The 8,371-nt window shown below is 32.8% G+C and overlaps 1 non-coding gene across 1 annotated transcript; it reads right to left on the minus strand.

The window, feature by feature from the left end:
* Window positions 1-1,232: 1,232 nt before the first annotated feature.
* Window positions 1,233-1,338, minus strand: LOC128778912 (U6 spliceosomal RNA). The gene has a single exon (XR_008424774.1). It is a non-coding gene; the product is annotated as a U6 spliceosomal RNA (small nuclear RNA).
* Between the last annotated feature and the right edge of the window lie 7,033 nt (window positions 1,339-8,371).

Genomic DNA, 8,371 nt, shown 5'->3' on the forward strand with positions numbered 1-8,371 from the left:
TAGCTCAGGGTCACTTGAAGATAAAAAATTTACTTAAAATCAATTTCTGTAGTTTGTTTCATGTTGGAGAATGAATTTTGACAAAAGTCCCATGGTAATTCAAAGGGAAAAAGACAATCAGTACAATATGGATAGGATGTATACTAGTAAAACAAAATATAGAACCCAGAAACAGACCTATCGACATAGGGAACAATAGCATGAAGTTGAAGAGGCATTACAAAGAAATATGGACAGGATAGACTTTTTGATGAATGGCACAGGTACATCAGTATAACCACATTAAAAAGGAAGATAAAACAATTGTTTTGTTTTGTTTTATACTTTATCCCCAAACCTAAATAAATAAATGAATTCTGAGTCGAATAACTAAACATGAAATAACAAATATGAAGGTTTGATAATAGAATACTGGAAAATATATTCATTATGTTAATAAGGGAAAAAGTATTTAGATAAGACTGAAAAAAAAGTCTTTTCATAATGACAGAGGTCAGGAATGCAATCCAAACTCATAAGTGCATTTGAAACCTCTGTTTCCCACCCATCAATATTAAATTGATCAGAATGAATAATCTGGTCAAGCCCAAAGTCAAGAGGTGAGGAAACGCAATCTGCTATCATGAGGCCATCGCAAGGGTTTAGATATATGATACCTGCTGTGGAGTGAAAAAATCAAGATCAATAATTTGGCCAACCACAACTTGAACACAAGCTAGAAAGAAAACATTGACCTTCATTTATTTCTAACCAGATATTAAACTTCTGCAATAATGAATTTTTCATTCATTTTTAAAAAAAATATGCATATCGTGTTTGATAAATCAATGTATTTATTGAACAATGGGTAGCACAACTATAAACTTTCCCTCACACAAACAAAATTTCTCTCTAGTAGCACCAAACAAGACTTTTAGACACTGCCAATTTAATCTGGAGACATCAGAAAACAAATTGATCTAAATTGGACAGGACAAAAATTCAAGGTTTAAGGTAAAAAATCAAGTGTGTATATTATTTTCCATCTCATATAGATTCTATTTACAGTCCTTTTTATTTTTTAGGTGTAACTCAACTTCATTCACATGTATTTCTAGTGTTTACATAAATGTATTTCTAATGAAATATCACAATTTTATTATTCAGTGTCTCACATTGTGTTTTGACTCGTGTTTTTGTTTATTATTTTTTTTAATTGAGTTAATCTGCAAAGGGCTCACTTGGGAACTGCACAAAATTTGAAATGTTTCATGAATTTGTATATCATCCTTGCATAGGGGCAATGCTAATCTTCTGTGTGTCTTCCAATTATAGTACATTTAGTATTGAAGGGATCACATAAATGTATTATTTTGACATGTGTGGTTTTAGCAATAATTACCATATTCCCACTCAGATGTAAAAAAAGTAATTTTTACTAAAACTACAGAATACGTTTATATAATGATATTAGTGCTTTCTCTATAAAATTATCATTTTTTAGTCTATCTTCCATTTACTCAATTACTTTGAAATTGTGAAAATGTACTTTACTTTGAAGCAAAGTGATCTGGCAGGATATCTCATGTATAGTTGAATGAATATAAGTAAAATATTTAAGTGATCTTAACATGGACTTATTATTAAATGAATTATACCAGTTCTCTATTGTTATATAAAACTTTGAAATGAAGTGAGCAAATAAATTATGCAGATGGGAAAATTGAATTGAACTGATTATTAGCTACCCACCTTACCCCTTCGCAATGAAATTCAGAACTCCACATTGGCTGTATACAACTAACATTAAATTAAATACGTCATTGCGTTTTCAACAGCAGCAAAACTTACAAGTTACTGTGTTTTTATGAGACACCTTAATTTATAAAGGAATATTGTAGATTTCAAATGTTTTCTCTAATGATTGCAGGGTAGTGCAATGGTTATTTAGGCTTCTTTGGAGTATCTTTTTAATAAAGATTAGTTATAAGAAAGGACTAATAAGAGAAATTCAGGTAGAACATTAAATTTCAGACAATTATTTTTTAAAGCTAGAAAAATTATCTATTGCACTTAAAGTAATGCTGTTTTTGTATTTATGAAACTTCCAAGAAAAATGTGTGATTTAACAATACCGATCTTTTTATTCTTATTTAAAAAAATATGTTGGATTATTACTACAATTTCTTTTGTTGCTGATACCACTACAAACGCCTTCATGAATGAAGGCAAAAATGAGTAACTATGAAAATATATGGACTGAACATCTACACACACACAAAACATAAACATATACATATTTACACAAATATATATACAGTAGAAAAAAGGAAATGTGTTTCATTTTGCACAATTTTTTCTCAGATTTCTAGAAGAAAACATTGGGAATGCAATTTTTTAAATTAGTAATATGCTCCACAGAGTAGGATGAATCAAAATGTCAATATTTTCAACTTTATTAGCTGAAAACCAAAACGAAACCTTGAATTAAATAGCTGACAATTAAGAAGTCATAAGACTATTTGAAAAATACATTTGTCAGAATAAAAATAACAGGATCACATGAAGAACAGGTAAGGATAATAAACCAATTAAATGTATAAATATATACCATGTAAAATTATCATTTTAGATATGTATTTTTAATTTTAATTTTGTAATGTCTATTTTTGAAGGAGAGATAGAGCATGAGCGGGGGTGGGGGAGCAGAGAGAGAGAGAGAGAGAGAGAGAGAGAGGAGAGGGAGACACAGAATCCAAAGCAGGCTCCAGGATCCGAGCTGTCAGCACAGAACCCAACGCGGGGCTTCAACCCATGAACCGTGAGATCGTAACCTGAGCTGATGTCAGACACTTAACCAACTGAGCCAGCCAGGTGCCCCAGATACATATTTTTAGAGTAAGATAATGTATATAGAAACTTTTTCAGAAATATTTTAATTTTTTATTCTTTTTTTAAAGGTAATTTCTAAGTGTTTATTTATTTATTTTGAGAGAGAGGGGGGCAGAGAGAAAGGTAGAGAGAGAATTCCAAGCAGGCTCTGTGCTCACAGCACACATCTCACAAACCATGAGCTCATGACCTGAGCCAAAATCAAGAGTTAGTCGCTTAGTGGAGTGAGCCATCCAGGTGCTCCTATTAAGATAATTTTTTAGAAAAGTTTTAGGTTCATAGCAAAATTATGGGGAGTTAAAGAGATTTCCCATATACCTCCTGCCTTCACAATAGCTAGCCTTCTCCGTTATTAACATCCCCCACCAGCTTTGTACATTTGTTACAGCTGATGACCCTAAACTGACAGACCATAATCACCCAAAATCCAAAATTTATATTATGGTTCCCTTTTGGTTTTAACATTCTATGGATTGATGAATATATAATGTTATGTATTAATCATTATGGTAATATACAGAGTATTTTTACTGCACCAAATAACCTTTTCCTCTACCTATTATTTATCCCTCTACTTCCCCAACCCAAACCTGGCAACTCCTAGTATTTTTACTGTCTCCACAGTTTTGCCTTTTTCAGTATGTCATGTAGTTGGAATCACAGTCAGTAGTTTTTCCAGATTGATTATTTTCATTTTGTAATAGGTATTTAGGGTTCTTCCATCACTTTTCCTGGTCTCATAGCTCATATCCTTTTGCACTTGAATAATATTCCATTATCTAGATGAACCACAGTTTATTATCTCTTTATCTACTGAAGGACATTTTGGCTGTTCCTAATTTGGGAATTATGAAAAAGATGCTGTAAACATCTGTGTGCAGATTTCTATGTGAATGTAAATTCTTAACACCATTGAATAAATACCAAGCCTCCTTCTAACAACCATATGAGTGAACTTTGAAGCAGATCTTTTTAAGACTTTCAACAGCCATTTGAGTCTGGAAATGGATTCCCACAGAGAACTTCAAGGTGACTGTGTGTCCAGCTAACAAACTGATGGTAGAGATTTTGATCCAGAACCATCTAGATAAAATAATTCTTTGATTCTTCTCCTACAGATATTATGGGAGAAAAAAGTTTATTAATTTAAACCATTAATTTTAGAATAAATTGTTACATAGCAATAGATAACTAATGCGTGTGATATTTTCAAAAACTTAGTCAACTCATATTTTTTTGAGCACCGACTGAATGCCAGATATTGTCCAAAGTACTACAGATACAATTGTCAAGAAGAGATAGGATGACTGATTTCATTGTGCTAATTTCCTTTTTTTCTTGATTAGTATTTCTTGCCCTGTTTCAATTTTCTTTTAAATAAAATTTTAACTATATACCTTAGTAATTGAGGGTAATTATTAAGTATTTAATGTGAGACATATTTCACATTAAACTCATTTCTTCATCATAACAATATTTTGAAATAGAAATTTGTGCCAATTACGAAGCTGTTATTTCATATAAACACCAAATTTACCCTTCTATATCCTGTGATTCAAGGGCTAGACTATGCAAGCTGGTTTAAACTTTAAAGTCTGGTTATCTATGAAATTTTGCCAATTTGGAGTATTTTAGAGAAACTAGAAGGCAGGAGGGAGTAGCAAGGGATATGTTTCTTCCTGTTTTCTTACACTTCTACTCAATGTTGCCTTGGCAGCACTCCGGGCTGGTAAGGAGAGGTGACTCTACTCTCTAGCTTTGCTTGTTACTCCCAGAAACAGCCTTATTCTTACTCTTTAAAGGTGCCAACATCAGAAACACATCCTTAAAGGTCTGGGTTTTAGAGCCACAGGGTCCTTTTCCAAATGTCTAGGTTCTTACAACTCCAATTCACACTCCAGTTTTTCTCCAGGTCTGATCATGATTCTTCTAGTAGTTACTGTTTCCACATTACTTTAATGTTTAATATTCAATATTTCTTTCAGTTATGCAAAACCTGAAAGCAATTCTTAACATTAAATTCTCTCTCTTAAAATGCTTAGTGTGGTTTCTGTTTTCTAAGTGTGCCCTAGATACTATAGCATTTTTTTTTTCTCGTATTGCTGAAGGCCATAGAATCTCTGAGTGGAAGTGCTGAGTTGAAACTTATATGTTGTGGCCAAAGAGCTCTTTCACTTAACAAGTAATCTCTTTTGTTATGAGTTGTTATACATAGTTTTTTCAAAATTATCAGTCTTAGATATTCTAAATTAAAAAATAATAATCTGCTTTACGGGTGCCTGGGAGGCTCAGTAGGATGAGCATCCGACTCTTGATTTTGGCCCAGGTTATGATCCCAGGGTCATGGGATACAGCCCTGCATTGGGCTCTGTGCTAAGCATGGAGCCTGCTTAGGATTCTCTCTCTGTCTCCCTCTGCCCCTCTACTCTGCTCATTCTCTCTCTCTCTTAAACGAAGAATAATAATCTGCTTTAGATCTGAGATAAATCAAACTTCTAAGAAGCATGCATTTTACCCAATATCACGTATTACTATTAATTTTGAGGACACAAGCAATTGTGAAGTAAAGGCAAAATAGAAATAAGTCGGTAACAGCCAACTCAGCCTCCCCATTCCTTTCATACCACATTTGTATAAGATGTGAACTAGCATTTATTTATGAGGATAACAAATGATACTTCACAAAAAAGAAATATTTCATTTAAGAAACTTCTTCCATTTTATACCTAATAATTTCATTATTTAATATTTTGCAAAGAGCTAACAAAGAAATCTATACATTACAGATTTGTTTAGCATAATAATTCTAAAGAGAATAGATACATTCTATGACAAATATTCCTTAGGTAGGGGCTCATTTATAAATATCATTAATGCTTTTACAGTGAAGTCTGTTAATAGCATGTTTTTAAGGGAGTTTTACTGGACCTTTTCTCCCCCCCACCACCCTGGTCTGTCTCTAGAAAAAATAAAAACATACATTTCAGGTCCACTGTTAAACCTTTTGTTCTCCAGATGATAGTTGCTTAGATATTTTTCTTATCTTTGTGTTATGCCTGCTTTTTATAATTTTAAGTGTATAGGATTTGGAGTATTATACTTTCAGTGCAGCATGATTCTTGCTTTGTCTCAGAATTTAAGTTGTGCTCATTCAAACTGTTGTTATAAATTGTTACTATTGGGATTTTTGTTAACCTTTATAGTTTTTATTTTGAAATATGTGTGAGATATACATATTTGTATGTATTAATGTGTGTTATTAATATATATATAGTTTATATATTTAGTTAGTGATAAGAAACTTATTATTATATAGTTAATAATATAGAGTTATTGATACATATTAATATATAGTTAGTGATAAGAAAACAAAGAGTTTAATTGGATTTAGACAGAATATTGCTCATGGCACTGAAGAGAACATGAACTTTATGTTCACATTCGATTCCTTTGTCCTTCAAGTGTGGGAATAATGCAGAACGTGCCTAGGTAGATGCTGAGTACATGGTGATCTGTGTCACAGTTGAGATATACTCAGGTTAGGGAACTTTGATCTTACCAGGGACCACTGATGAACTTGTCCACACTTTGCCTATGAGAAACATCTTATCCTTTCTTTTTTCCCCCCCCTGGAATATAAGCAAAACTTCTTCAGAAGAAGGAAGGAGAATTTGACCTGCACCGTCTCCACATGTAAATAAATCTGTTTGCGTCACTTGTGTGGCTCCGTTGGTTAGACATGCAACTCTCGGTTTCAGCTCAGGTTGTGATCCCAGGGCTGTGAGATCAAGCCCTGTGTTGGGCTCCATGCTTATGTGCTTATGTGCACGTGTGCTCTCTCTCTAAAAATAAAAATAGAATACAAAATTAAAAACAATGTATCTGTCCACATGGGGACACTCTGTCTAGCTTTTATATCTGTTAATGCATAGAACTGTAAAGGTGCCAGAGACATGAAGAAGGATCTCCCAGCGGAGATACAAGCTTATGATATGTAATGCGAAAAATAGAGGCATTCCTTTCTTCTGGATCATCTTTTACCTTGAAATTTAGTCTACAAATATAACAATGTGCTTGAATATAATGATCAAGATAAATCTTCCTTTCTTTTCAGATCATACAATGGGGATCAGTTTAATCCTAGACTTCATATCAAATAATACGAGACTCATAGAAAGCATGATAAGCGTACTCAGCAAAGGTCAGCAAAAAGAAAATCTTCATCCTGTATCCACATATCTCATTGATTAAAAAATTTGTTAAATAACACTATTCAGAAAATGACTGGCTTTGATATTTGCCTTTGATATAGTAAGAAAAATACTTCACGGTAAAAAAAATGACACTTGGAGGTCAACTTGCTGGCTTCCTATGGATTTACGTATCTTCTGTAGCTTCTTGCTTACCAGTAAAACTTCTTTATCTCTGTTATAAAATAACTCACATAATAACAGAATTTATGTTGGACAAATAGTATATTTTCTTTAGATTTTATAATTCTAGCATTTTCTTCAAAAGGCAATAAAATATTAAAGTAAAATATGCAAATGTATCCAGAGTCCTCCACATCTATGGCATCCCCTAGCAATGGTGTGATTGGACTTCCCGAAATGGAAATCCCAGATGTTATCAGATACAACAAGCCCCATTTCTGAATTCTTTAAGAAAAATCTGAATGGTAAGAACCAGCACACACATAACATGGTTGGTGTCCCTGAATAAGAAATAAAGCATAATGAATTAAATTGTAAGGTAACGGAGGGAAACCACATTAAGAATGGGCTAACATTAGCTTTGGAACATTTACTGAAAAATACAAAACTAAAGCATACATTCATATCTCATTTCTTGAACTTTTCCCCCTTTCTTATGACATTACATTTCTGGAAAGAAAATAAAAGTGGCTCTGCTTTCCAGCTATAAGAATAATGAGTACAGGGGATTTAATGTACAACATGAAGACTGTAGTTAACAGTGCTGAATTATATACAGTAAAGTTGTTAAGAGAGTAAATCCTAAGAGTTACCATCATAAGTAGAATTTCTTTTTTTCGTTTCTTTTTTCCTTTTTTTTTTTGTATTGTATATTTTTAGGAGATGATGGATGTTAGCTGAACCTATTGCGATAATCATTTAAAAATATGTGTAAATTAACCCATCACGCCGTACAGCTTTAAACTTACGCCAAGATATATGTTGGTTATTTCTCAATAAAACTGGAAAAATGATTCTGCTTTACTTGAATAAAGTTGGAAATATCTTAATTTTAAAATTCTTACTCTTAAAACTATTCTTGAATGATGAATCACCTGGTCTGATTATTGACTATTTTCAAATTTTATAAGGTATTTACTTGTAATAGCATAGAGAATTCAGTGAGAGCAATGATGGAGTCTAATTTGGAGGACTGAGCAAATGGCAATGCTGGTCTTCACTCATTCGGGTACACATTGTCTTTCTGTTCCTCCCTAATGGCTGTGGTAGATACTAGCTACCAGTAA

The sequence above is a fragment of the Panthera pardus genome, unplaced genomic scaffold, assembly GCF_024362965.1.
Source record: "Panthera pardus isolate Hobbes unplaced genomic scaffold, ASM2436296v1 HiC_scaffold_21, whole genome shotgun sequence".
NCBI classification, from domain to species: Eukaryota; Metazoa; Chordata; class Mammalia; order Carnivora; family Felidae; genus Panthera; species Panthera pardus.